Raw genomic sequence first — 12,638 nt, forward strand, 5'->3', positions numbered from 1 at the left:
CATTTTTAGAAAGCCCTGGGCCCATGATTCAGGAAGATACCCACTTGGGTCTTTCAGACTGGTGCACGGATGTCATGGGACATTTTCTCCGCTTCCTGAGATAGAGCCTAACCCCTCTTCCAGAACCTAATGGCAAATATGTGACTTGCATTTGGACAGTCAAGCTGGAGTATTTCCTAACTCCATTTTGGTAACATGTGGTAACATGATTCATAGATTTTGCAAGCTAGGAACTCGGGATGATGAATGGCGTTAATTACTCCAGTCAGCACTCCAGATCTCATGACTGAATCAAGAAAGGACTCCTCACACCCTTAGAATGTTGAGCACAATGGCAGGTTCATGCATAATAGATACAGTGCAGAGTAGGCTTTTACTGAACTGGGTGAACATTTGGTATGTTTGGCTGCAGTTGGAAGTTAACCTTTACCCGATAGAACGAAAAGCGGGAATCCCGTTTCTAGGTGCGCCTGCTCTTCTGTGTTCATGGGATCATGACGACTACGCCAGTCTTTTTTTTTTTTTTTTTAAAGGCAAGATTAATAAGTTGGTTTGGGGGATGAGTAGGAATTTTAATCATTACTGAGCGCTCTTCTTCTTCTTTCCTTCTCCTCCTCCTCCTCCTTCTCCTCCTCCTTCTTTTTCACTCTTTTTGCCTTAAATTTACTACATAAATGTTTAGAAATCTGAATTCCAGACAACATATTTGACTATCTTTTGTTCCTGATTATAGATACTGGTCTACATAACGAATCCGGACTTGTGAGACTGTCCCTTCTGGTGTGGGTCTACACCCACAGAGGCCATCTCTTTCTACATGGCTTTGGATTTGTCTGGCCTCTTACAGGATTTATTACCTTGTCCTTTTTATCATTCATCTTCATGTTATACCCTTCCCTGCCTTCTGTGTGGCTCTTTGGTGTTTTCATGAAGATGGCCTCTTAGGGAGGGCCCAGTAGTTCTCATTTCCCATAAAGAGCCTTCCCTGGTTGCAGGTCTTCCTCCCAGATCCCTTTACTGATTCCTGCGCATGGTCACATCCCTGCAGGATAATCGACATATCGATTTCCAGTAGCGCCCCATGATATCCACAAGGATGGAATTCCTATGTAGGCAAATCTGCCCAGAGGAAGGGGATATTCAAGATGCTTGTAGCCTTTCGTGGTCAGCAACCTGCTATGGCCTAACCTCTTCCCTGCAGCCCCGCGACCCCGTTGCCAGTAGTGTTTCACATCCAGACTCTGGACAGAGGTTCTGAGTAGAGGAGCCCAGTGGCTCAGTGTCTGGCTCCCTCTGTGCCCCAAGCCTGCTAGATGGTGCCTATCCTCCCATGGAGCCCCTTCTCCTTTCCCTGCTGGGTCCTGTCTTGTAGTCGCTCTGGTCTCCAAATCCGGGGCTTGGCTCCTTTTTCCTGCTCTCATCACTCTGAGGACCAGAGTCCTGACCCCTAGCCCACTTCCCATGACTGGACCCTTGAGTGTCTAGCCCTCCCCTGCAGACTGGACCCAACCATATCCGTTCATTGGGTTGCTGCAAGCAAAGGTTGAGGAAGACCCCGAGAGCAGGCATCACATAAAGGAATGTGGGTCAGGGGTCAGTAAACCCCAGTTGACTTTCCTTCTTTCTGCCTCCTGTTGGGAACTCCGCTTCCTGCTTCGTGTCACAACAACAGCTTCAGGCTTCTCATGATTTCGCTGAATAATATTCCATTGGTCTGGATTTGCCCATTCACTTACTGAAGAATATTTTGGTTGCTTCCAAGTTTTGGCAATTATGAAAAAAGCTGCTATAAACATCTCCTTCATTTTAAAACATCTTTGCAGCCAAATGCAGGTGGCATTTAATTCTTTACATCCCCACCCCCAATCCCCAGGCACGTTCTCTTCTGCCCGGGAATGCTGCCACTCGGGTTTCGAGCATCATAAAAGGAAACCTAATAAGGAAATTGATTGTGGAGGGCTCCTGATGAAAGGGAGGTGTGATCCTGTTTCATTTGTCTCGGAGGACGGGGCTCTCCTCTGAGGCCCCAGGGACATCGCCCCTGCCCCCAGTCCCCAGCCGGGTGCTGGGCCCCCCTGGAGAAATGCTTACAGCACCCTGTCTACCCCTGCGTGTAACACAGGTGCAAGTGTTCAAATCTTGGGGTGTCCCCCAGGAATGCTTGGCAGCTGACACACAGAAGTTATCAGTGGGAATGTCTCTATATGTGTAAATGCATAAGATATACTGATGGTTTTGCTTTTACTTCTTTTCAGAATGGAAGAGGAACATTTACCAGGTGCCCTCAGAGGACGCAGGTTTGCAGCCTGGCTTGTGTCTCCTGGCTGGGTTGCTGCTGCTTACTCAGCAGGGTCACTGCTAGTCCCAGATGATGGCTAGTCTCTGCCATAGCCGTCCCTTGTCCATTGTGAATCTGTGAAATGTGCTATTTGTTTCGCTTCCCCCACACTAAGCATGATTCCCTTCTTTTAAAAATATGAACCCATGAATATATGATCACTGCTGACAACTTAGAAAAAAATAATAGAGGTTTAAAAAAAGATCATCACAAACCCACAATCCTGCTCTGATATGACGACCATTCTGCAGCTCTGTATCTCGGCAAAACGGGGGTCATGCCTGTCTTTTGTGTCATTGGCACCTGACTCCGGGTACGGTCGTGCTTATAATATTAATTATTTTCATTCTCTGCAAGAAAACAATCGCTTGGTTTCTCTAAAAGACTTGTAGCCTCCCTCCTGAAGCTACAAAGAAAAGCTGTAAATAAATTAATCTTGAAAAGTTTGGTGTCAAGTGCCAGCATTGTCTGATCACTCTCAGATAATTGCTTGGCTAATTGGCAGGCTGTTTGCATGCTCTCACATTCGCCTCTCTCCCTTGGGGGGGGGCATTGATACCATCGTCCCAGTGGATATCATTAATTGTCTATCAGAGGTGAAAGAAAGGTATACATCTTGAAACCACTAGTGTTTTAATGGAAGAAGAAACATTTGAGCAACTCTTACATATAGAAGACTTTCCGTACGTTCTTAAAATAAAACAAAGTGAATCTTGCTCTAAATTTCTCATCTTCTCTTCTGGAAGCCTATTATATTTATATTTGGCTCTCCTTTTACCTGTCAGTAGGCATGAATGTACATTCCAAGTGTGCTCTGAGCTGTTGGTTAATATATATATATATATATATATATATATATATATATATATATTGCACATTTAGGAAAAGAATAATACTCTTAGGAAATTCTTTTCCTTAAAAGGAAAATCGTATATATGCACTTTCTCGCCACACACCTCTACTAATAGGCATTTCCAGGGTCTGCTTCAGAATCTTCAGAAGTCTCCTGGTGTCTATATATGGTTTGACTCAAGTCAGAGGCAGAGCTTCTCTTTTTCTTGGAGAATGTTGCTGCAGGGAAAGACCCAGAAGTACAAACTGTCATTGTCATCCACACCTTCTGGGAAGACAGGGAAGGAATTCAGGATACTCCTGGGAAGTGTGTTCCCGGTGTACTGTGCAGAATTCTCTAACCGGTTTCGCAGAAAGTCCAGCTACTTTCTATTTCTTAAATGCCTCACTCTTTTATTTACATGAGGGGCAGAAAAGCCTGAGAGCTGTAGACTCATCTTCTGCAGGTAAATTCTCATGTGAGAATTTAGAATTTACCATGGTAGACTATTGCCCTTACTGAACCTCTACGCGAAGGAGATGCTGACTTTTTTATCCAGTTCTGAAGGCGTGCACCTTCTGGGATCAGCAGCTGTGAAGACCCAACAGTCTTCACAGAGGTCACTAAATGGCGAGAGGTCCAGGCAACCCCTGAGCAACCTTTGTGCTCCTCTCTCCTCCTGGATGCAGGGAGCCACAGCATTCCTACCAAAATGAGTCGTCCCTGGAAGAAATCCCATAACTTCTGAGTATCTGCTTGGCGATATCCATCTGTCTTTCACTTTGGATAGTTTGAGGTCAAAATACCCACTTGCCAGTTACGCCCATGTTGCACTGTCTCAGAATCAGAAGAAAGATGGATAGTGCTAAGTGTTATTAGAGGAAAAGCAGCAAAGTGATATTCTGTCCCTCTCACGTACTTATTTTCCTTGATCTTAATTTAAGAGACCTGTACATTCAGTTTCATTCATTCCTATTTTATTGTATTTCTCTCATATATTAAGTATTCTTTACAAATACTTTGTTCATAAAAATGGTAAGGTTAACTAATCAGCATATGAACAACATAATCCTAATTGATATTAACAACTTAGCATTGCTTTATTATCACACGAAATGCAGTAGTTTTTGATTATTGAAATGTGTGGAGCTTTAGATATGCTATAGCTAAGAATGACCTATAGGGACACTGTCATAAATAAGGTATAAAACTCAGCCAGCCACTGTCCCTGACATTGATGTTGTATCTGAGGTCAGGAAACCTTTAGTCCTTCCTATGAATTTTTTTTTCCCTGAATTTCTTGGAAGAGAAGATCTTGTCTCCTATTGAGTTGGTTTTAAGAACCTGTACTATCTGCTTCAGGAAAGGGCTTCTATATATGACCTTGGTTGGTGCCTCTGGGGTCAGAGAGTGAACCCTTCAGAGCTATGGACACGTTGTGTGACTATATGCGCCTGCTTGCTAATATACCCCTGTGTGCATTTTTATCTATAGATCTCTACCTGTTGCTATCTCTGCTTATCTATCGATCTATCTATCTATCATCTATGGAAGAAATTGACCTAAAATTTACATACATTAAAGTGATGAAGCATCTAGGCTATAGGAATATCCTCATTGAAAACATATGAAAAAAATATAAAACATTACTTTCTGGACATTGGACAACTGGAGGCCTGTGAAAAGAGAAATAAAAAGGTGATCCCTAGAATTGCCTCAAATCACAGCCTGGAGGCAGGTCCTGACCCTACCATGCAGGGAGAGGAAACTGAAGCGAAGTCTGGAGATCTGGCTGCATTGAGGAGACTGGAGAGTGGCATTTAGGAAGCCAAGGTGGCTACAATATGGAGGCAGAGTTCTTTGTAAACGAGCTGCACAGAGCAAGTTGCTGAGATCTCTGGTGGGTCTTCTCTAACCTCTGGTTGAGAACTGACTTACACAGTCCTGAGTGGGGGGAACCACATGCAGGTAGCAGCAGACTCAACATCCCTGGACCTTGCTCAGGGCCGGTAAGAGCATGTGCTCCACCAGTCAGAGTGGAAAAAATGCATAAGACATGGAGTATTAATTCAAGTCAAAAGAAGGGCCACACCTTAATTGTGGGGTTAACAGTTCTAGCATAAAGGCTTTTCTTGACCTGGCCTGTCAAGGCTCACAAGTGATTAAAATGACTGCAGTAACTTAACTGCATGCTAGAACAAAGGCATATGCTCTTTAATTAACAATAATTGCACCTCGGATAAACCTCACTGGCTACAATACTGCCACTGCGCAAAGCTGACATATGCTCTTTAAAGGAATACAACAGAATCCAGCGCTTGACAATGTGAAGTTCTCAATGTCCGGCAACAATGAAAACTTACCAGGCATAGAAAGAAGAAGAAAAATATGAGTCATTGTAGGAGAAAAATTAATCAGTAAAAATAAACCTTGAAATGACAGAGTGGATGGAAGTAGCAGAAAGATCTTAAATCAGTTATTATTAATCTTAAATATATGTCAGATCATGTAAAGGAAAAGATGGGGATGATGAAGAGAAAGAGGGAAGATTTAAAAAGATCTAATTGGAATGTCCAAGGATGAAAAACTGCAGCATTTAGAAGCCAGTCTGCAGAGGTGGGAACATAGTACTTCTGTATCTTCCCAATTAGGGCTACAAATCATAATCTCGACAGAACAATTGAATGGGGTCAAGCTGGACTCTAAAAATTATTCTGCTCTTAAGATTAACCTACAACCTTTTACCAAACTCTTCCTTCTCAAAGAATCTGGCCCAGCAAACCCACAGAGTGTCAGTTGCTCTCCTCTTGAGGATGAACGAGGCCTGCCTAGCCCCCCAGTGCCAGTCATTCAGGACGGGCAGCCTGGAAACTGCCACAGGCCAAAGAGATCTCGTTGCTCCTCACCTTTGAAACCCAGTGTATTCAGGTTCTTTCCAGGCACTGTTCTCTCTCCCCTTCTCTCCTGGCTCGCAGGTTTTCATGTCTGAAACATTAAAGTATTCCTTCTCTCTCACCTGTGTGTGTGTGTGTGTGTTGTGAGGGGTGTGTGTGTGTGTGCCATTCATGTGTGCTGTATGCTCTGTGTGTGTACCTGTGTGCTATGGTGCATGAATATGGGTGGACAGATGTGTGCATGCGCGTGTCATGTGGTGTGGAGGGCATGGAACATGCATATTGTTGAATGTTGTGTCACACTCGTTTTATGTATATATGTGTGCCTGCCTGTGCCATGCATGCACATGAGCTGTGTGGTGTGTTTCATGTATGCACATGTGTGCGTGTGTCATGTGATAAGTATCGTGAGTTGTCTGTGGGGCGTACACCTTTGGATGTTGTACGTGCATGTATGTATGCATACGTGCGCTGTGTTGTGTGCTGTGTGTCTGCGTGTGCATGGGTGTGGTGTGGTGTGGTGTGGTATGTGTGGGTGTGTGTGTGTGTGATATCCCCTGGCCAGCTCCCAGGGCTCACCCTAGGCCTCACACTTCCTGCAAGAATCTCCGTTTCTCCCCTTAACCAGAACTCATCACACTCCATTCTAAATGCTGTTTATGTGTATTACGTAAGACCACAAACCCTTTGAGGGGGATCATGTTTATTGCTCCTGGCCAGGGCTTGGTGTCTTAGGTGGAACAGGGCACCCTCGCGCCATTATTAGTCATTACGAAGCTTCAGTTTGGAATCGGATCCCACCAACCTTGGACAAATCACAAATACTGAGTGGCGTGGACATTCCCTTGGTGGTGGCGTCAAAAAGAGACTGAAAACAGGGAAGGACAGTCTCATTCAGCAAAACACTTTCCTGTGTGATAAGTGGCTGCAAAGATGTCAGTGATACTCGGTGCAAAATGACCATTGCAGTTTTTTTTGGACATTGAATATGCTTCTTTTTAATGCTAAAAATGACTGAATCTAGGAGATATACTGAGCATTATTTGGTCTATTGTCTCATGACCTGGATGGGAGGTTTATTTTGCCATAGTATTTCCAGTTTGCTTTGAAAAAAATTTCTTTCAGCCAGTGATTTGACAATGTATTTGACAATCCACTTTGGGTTAAGACTATTTATTTCTGGACTTTGCTAGTTTTTTCCATCAGGTCATTTATTAGGGGTCTTTAATTTGGGCAGTGACTTCTTTTTTTTTTTTTTTCCTTAAACCACATTGTCGAATTCACATTATCATTATCACCACAAACTCTTTGTCCAGATGGTTCAAGAAACACTATTGCCGGAGGCTAAGGGCAAGTTGACTGTCTTTCCCAAAGGAAAGAGCCAGAAAAATCATTTATCACTTCATCCTCTTCCTTATCAAGGGTTTCTTCTCCCTGATGAAGGCTTGTCCCTGCGGCTCTTTGGAAATTGACAATTCAGGACGAATCAATGGGGAGCTGCATTTTTGATGGATGAACCGTTCGAAAATTCTATGGCATTCTTCCCGTGACCTTTTCTGAAGACAGATAAATAGCCTTCCAAAGGTTGCATTTTATTTTATGTTCAAAAAAATCTCGCCAGTCAAGGTATATGAGAAGCAACCCAGTTGCATTCAGCTCGTTCCCAATACGAAAAAATAAATAAATGACGGGGGGAAAAGATAGTACAACTTAGAGACGTCTTTTGGAAGAGGAAGAGAAATTTACAAAGAGAGAAACTTCCGTACCGCGGGGTTCTGAACCACAGCGTGCGAGGCTGCACAGAAGCTCTCCATTTCCTTAAAGATGGTTTCTTTTATTTCTTTGCTTACAGGTGATTGCTAACCTGGCATCCCACCCTGCTAGCTACGTCGTACTTGATACATATAATTTATGTAACGCCCCCTCCTTGTGCAAACCTAACACCGTTATCCATAGGGATGGCTCTAATTTCGTGGCCCATGCTATTTATGGAGGAAAAAAATTAAATACGTCGAAACCATAGCACACTGGCAAGATGAAACATGGCCTTAGAAAAGTGTTGGTATTTAAGTTCCGTGAGGCCAGAGCCAATGTGAGGAATGATGATAGCGTAATTCAGACAGTACCTCACAGAGTTTGTTACAGGATTTGAGTGCGGGAACGGAAAGGAGAAGAGCATCTTGAAGAATTTAAAAATAATACAGAATAGGTAGAAAGGATAGAGTGAATGAAGCCCCAGCCTATGGCCAGTGATAGAAAAAAATGCTTATGGGGAGTCAGGAAGGAGGGGGTGTGTTGCAATGAGGAAATTGCCGGACTGTGGGCAAATTACTTTCCTAAATCCCGCCTGCAGTCTGTCAGAATTAATATATCTTCAAATGTTTCAGCTATAACTTTATTTAGCTTTCTGTTGTGTTGTGTTGTGCTATGTTTCCTAGGGTTTAGGTTGGCTGGGAAAAGAGGTCCCCGTGTTGTCCTGCAGTGACATTTTACATGGGTTTGTCGCCGGTATTAATGCCGTTAACCAGTCGTAACAGACCCCGTGTAGCGAGTGCTTTCTGTGTCCGGTACGTCACACGCCATGCCTTCTCCATTCCCTTAACAATCACAGGGTGACGGGATTGTTATTTTGTCCGTTTGATAATGTCAGACCCTGATTACAGCGATGGCTGGGAGAGGTTTTAAGGACTCTTCTGGAGGCAATTAGATAATTCAGCCTCTCAGGCTCCTATGTGGAGAGATCGGTTACCAGTGTGTTCCGTGTCACGCATTGTTGTCTTCCTAGATCCGCCGGTAAAGCACCAGCCAATTTCACAATGAGGAAATGGAGAAATAGTCTCTTCTGTTAACAACAGTCTCCGTGAAAAAATTTCACACACATCATTGACAAGAAGTAATAGAAAATACGACAAAAACCAGCCACTGTGACATAAGAAACACTGGCTATGCCTAAAAAAATCTGTAGCTCAACTAAAAAAAAGCAAAGAGCTTTCTAAGAATGAGATAAAACCCTTAACATAAAATATCTTCAGTAAAAATCCCAAGAAGAAATATTTTTTCAATTGTGACACAGGCAAGTAAAAATCTCTAGAGCCCTCAGCGGGCCTTTGTTGTATTTGTGATGAGTTAGCCCAAGAGTATAAATGGGGGAAAATCCTTCTCTAAGTACAGATGTTCATTTTTTTTAATGTTTTCTCTGAGTCACAAAAGTGAAAAACATTTTGGGAAATGAGAAGAGTTCTTAGAATTTCAGGTCGGTGTTGTAAATTTTAAATCATCCCTTTCTACCTTCCTTATCATGAAATCCTCACCGAATGCGGATTATAGGCTTGGCCCTGAGTAAAGGCAGGAAAAATAAGACAAAGGACGCGTGCTCAGAGCACTCCAGTCCAGTAAAAAAGCAAGTCTGCAGCGGACGAGGGATAGACATGAGAAGGTGAGATGTTATTCCTCATGGGATAAGATTAACACGTGCCTTACAGACCATCAGCCCGTTCCCATTTTCCTGTGTTCAATTCTGGAGACATACGACCTGATTATTTTTCTATAAATGTGATTGCAAGTAAGACACTTAACAATACTAAAATTCTACATGATCGTGAAAGCAAGAATACCTGGAAAGAGCAGTATTTCTTCTGTAAAAATACAATGGGAGAAGAGAAGATCGAGGTACTAATGCGAGACTTAGGGGATACAGTCTCCAGCCATGGGTTAAAATGTTGTCAAGGGATCTTTCGGAAAAGCGTGAACTCTTCGTTATTATTTAGAGAGATTCGTAATTCCATCACATTGTTCACATAAAATACACTTGTCAAGAGACTTGTAGAAGTAGGAAAGAGGAAAATACGAGAGAGGAAATGAGTCAGAACCCAACTAGTCCTCAGCCTAGAGAGTGATCAGGCCAGCACCCTTAGAGCAGGTGGTCACCGGGTGTCCTGCGTAACATCCGGTCGGCACTCTTTGGAGAACTGTCTGCAGCAGGAGGATCGTGATGCCATTCTTCAGTGTGTCCCCAGCCCAAAGACCTTGTGTTTGTCATCAGGTGGCCCTCCCGGGCTCTCGCCTCCCACTTCAAGTGTCTGGGGATGCTCCTTCCTGCCCTATCGAAACTTCTCTTTCCGGGGAGCTCCAGTGAGTGTGGTGTTTTCCTCTGACTGCATTCCCAGGGCTGATTCACGGCCCCAGTCTTTTCTCGCCCCTTTTTATTGGCTCCCCAAGGAGCTACCCTGCTACTCAATCCCTGAAGCCATTTTTAAAAAATATATTTTTTATTTATGAGAGAGAGAGAAAGAGCATGGGGAGCAGCAGGCAGAGGGAGAGGGAGAAGAAGACTCTCCCCTGAGCAGGGAACCCAATGCAGGGCTTGATCCCAGGACCCTGGGATCATCACCTGAGCCTAAGGCAGACACTTAACTGAGCCACCAGGTTCCCCTGAATCCATTGTTTTATCGACCTCTGTTCTAGACAAAATTTCATAGTTTGGAGCAGTATTTCCTAAAATATCCTCTGAACATGAGTTTTATAAAAGCTCAATACATCCTCCCTTTCCAACAAATAGAGATTTGAATAGTTGGATACCTGTTCACAATGTATATTAATGTGTCCAAGGCTCTGCGAACTCCTTGAGTAGAAATATACTCTGTATCTTCATTTGGTCCCATCTGTTACACAGTGATGGGACTACGGCATCATTTTGGCCAGCATACCTGAGCACACATGCTACAGAGTATAGTCTAAGAAATGCTGCGCTCCCATTCACAAATCCTCCTGAGAACGACACGGAACTTGTAAGGACTGGCAAGGCCATCTTCAGAATTTAAAAGTTTTGCGATAGCAAAAGAGTAGTGAGACCAGGAAATATTCAGATTCCTTTTGTCATTATGCGCTCTCCTTTCTAGCCATTAGTGTTTTCAGATACGGTGCACAGTCACTCCGGAGACCTGATCGGGTCACTTGAGCTACTGGGGGGTTACGAAATGGAAATATTGGGGAACTCCAACAGGCTGAGAGAAAAGGGCATGAGGAAAAGATTGTTTCTCATCAGTGAGGTGACTGTGAAGGTGGGTTTTGCTGTGGTGTAAGCTGCCTGCCCTCCCCGGGTCTGTGCTCTCCGGAAAAGTCACAGCCAAGAGCCAGGTAAAGACGTGTAGGGTCCTACTTCCTCCAGTGTGAGTGGCCGTGTGGGTCCTTCAGGTGAAGTCCGTTCAGGGAAGATGATGAGAGTCAAAGTAACTTCAGTTAAGAGGGGAAACTAGTGTGTGCCTCTTGGAGTTTCCTGAAACGCCACAAGAGGGGTAACGTTCCAGGTGCTGCTTCATGGGATGAGGACGAACGGCCGTATGTCACCAGGGAACAAAACACAGTTTTATCCTCACTGTGGTCCTATTTGCTTTGGAATGATAGGATATGCCGGGAGATTTCTGGGTGGAAGTTAGAGGTCCTTGAAAAAGCCATTAGCTCTCTGAGAACATGGAAAGTGCATCCTAGAATTCGCTTTGAAGCACTCCCCAGAAATCATATGATTATCTTGTAAAACATTTCTTCCAGTGGACGTTGTCGCGTTTTTTTCAGGAGTGGGTATTTAGCGTGCAGTGTTCTGTTTTGAATCTTTATGGCATTTTGTCATTCAGACCCTGGCATCCTTTGGAATTCAATGGGTCTCTCTGTCTGTCCCTTTGCAAAGCTCTTTGGTGCGTGCTGGCAATCCTTCCTGAGCACCTAACCTGTCTGTTTGTCCCTCGTAAGGCTCTGTGAAGGGCGTCACTGTTATCACCATCATGATCGTAACAGATCAGACCCCTTGTCTTGGCGGAGGTAACACTGTCTCCAGGCCAAGGATTCTTCATGACTGCTCTGTGGAGCTCTTTTCCTGTCCTGTAAAATCGATCCCGAGGAAAGGAATACATAACTCTCCTGTGTCTAGACCCCAAAATCATTTTCATTATTTGCCTGGGTTTTTCACAGAATGTCTCCCCAGCCAAGTCCCAGATTATTAACAGTGAACGTTAGCCACTGTCTAACTTGTTTAATAATTATGTCTAATGTTGTTAATAATAAAGCGGATCATCAGACATTTGGAAAATCATTCATAATAGGAAAAAGAAAAAAAAGGAGAAAGAATAGAACAGTGTTTTATCATGGCCAATTTGAAACAGATTGGTGTTTTTTGGTCATCTCCACTGTAATTCCAATTACTGAGATATTTAAAAGGCCAGCATTAAAAAAGGCAACATATTGAAAAGAAAGCACAGAAAAAATGTCCAGACCCATTTAAACAGTGTTCTTCTGCAGATTGGTGTCAACAGTCATTAAACCTTCATAGGAAAACAGTAAAGAGAAATGTACAGTTCACTTCAATTTGAGAATTTGCTAAATAAAGCAAGGACACAGAACTGTTTTGCTATAGGCGTCCAACATTTTAGCTTCTCTCATTTTTCATGGTGTTTTGTATAAAACACCATGAAGGACATTGAATGGCAAATAGAAAATACCCCATAGTCTGAAGGAGGCCATCCTGCATGATGGTTAAGGCTGGGCTTTGGCACGTGAGCTGGGATGGTATGACCTGCTTGTC

At 43.5% G+C, this 12,638-nt stretch overlaps 1 non-coding gene across 1 annotated transcript; it reads right to left on the reverse strand.

Moving 5' to 3' along the window:
- Positions 1–5,310: 5,310 nt before the first annotated feature.
- On the reverse strand, positions 5,311–5,449 carry LOC123947737. Its single transcript, XR_006819789.1, has one exon. It is a non-coding gene; the product is annotated as a U4 spliceosomal RNA (small nuclear RNA).
- Positions 5,450–12,638: the final 7,189 nt, after the last annotated feature.

The sequence above is a fragment of the Meles meles genome, chromosome 7 (assembly GCF_922984935.1).
Source record: "Meles meles chromosome 7, mMelMel3.1 paternal haplotype, whole genome shotgun sequence".
Lineage (NCBI taxonomy): Eukaryota > Metazoa > Chordata > Mammalia > Carnivora > Mustelidae > Meles > Meles meles.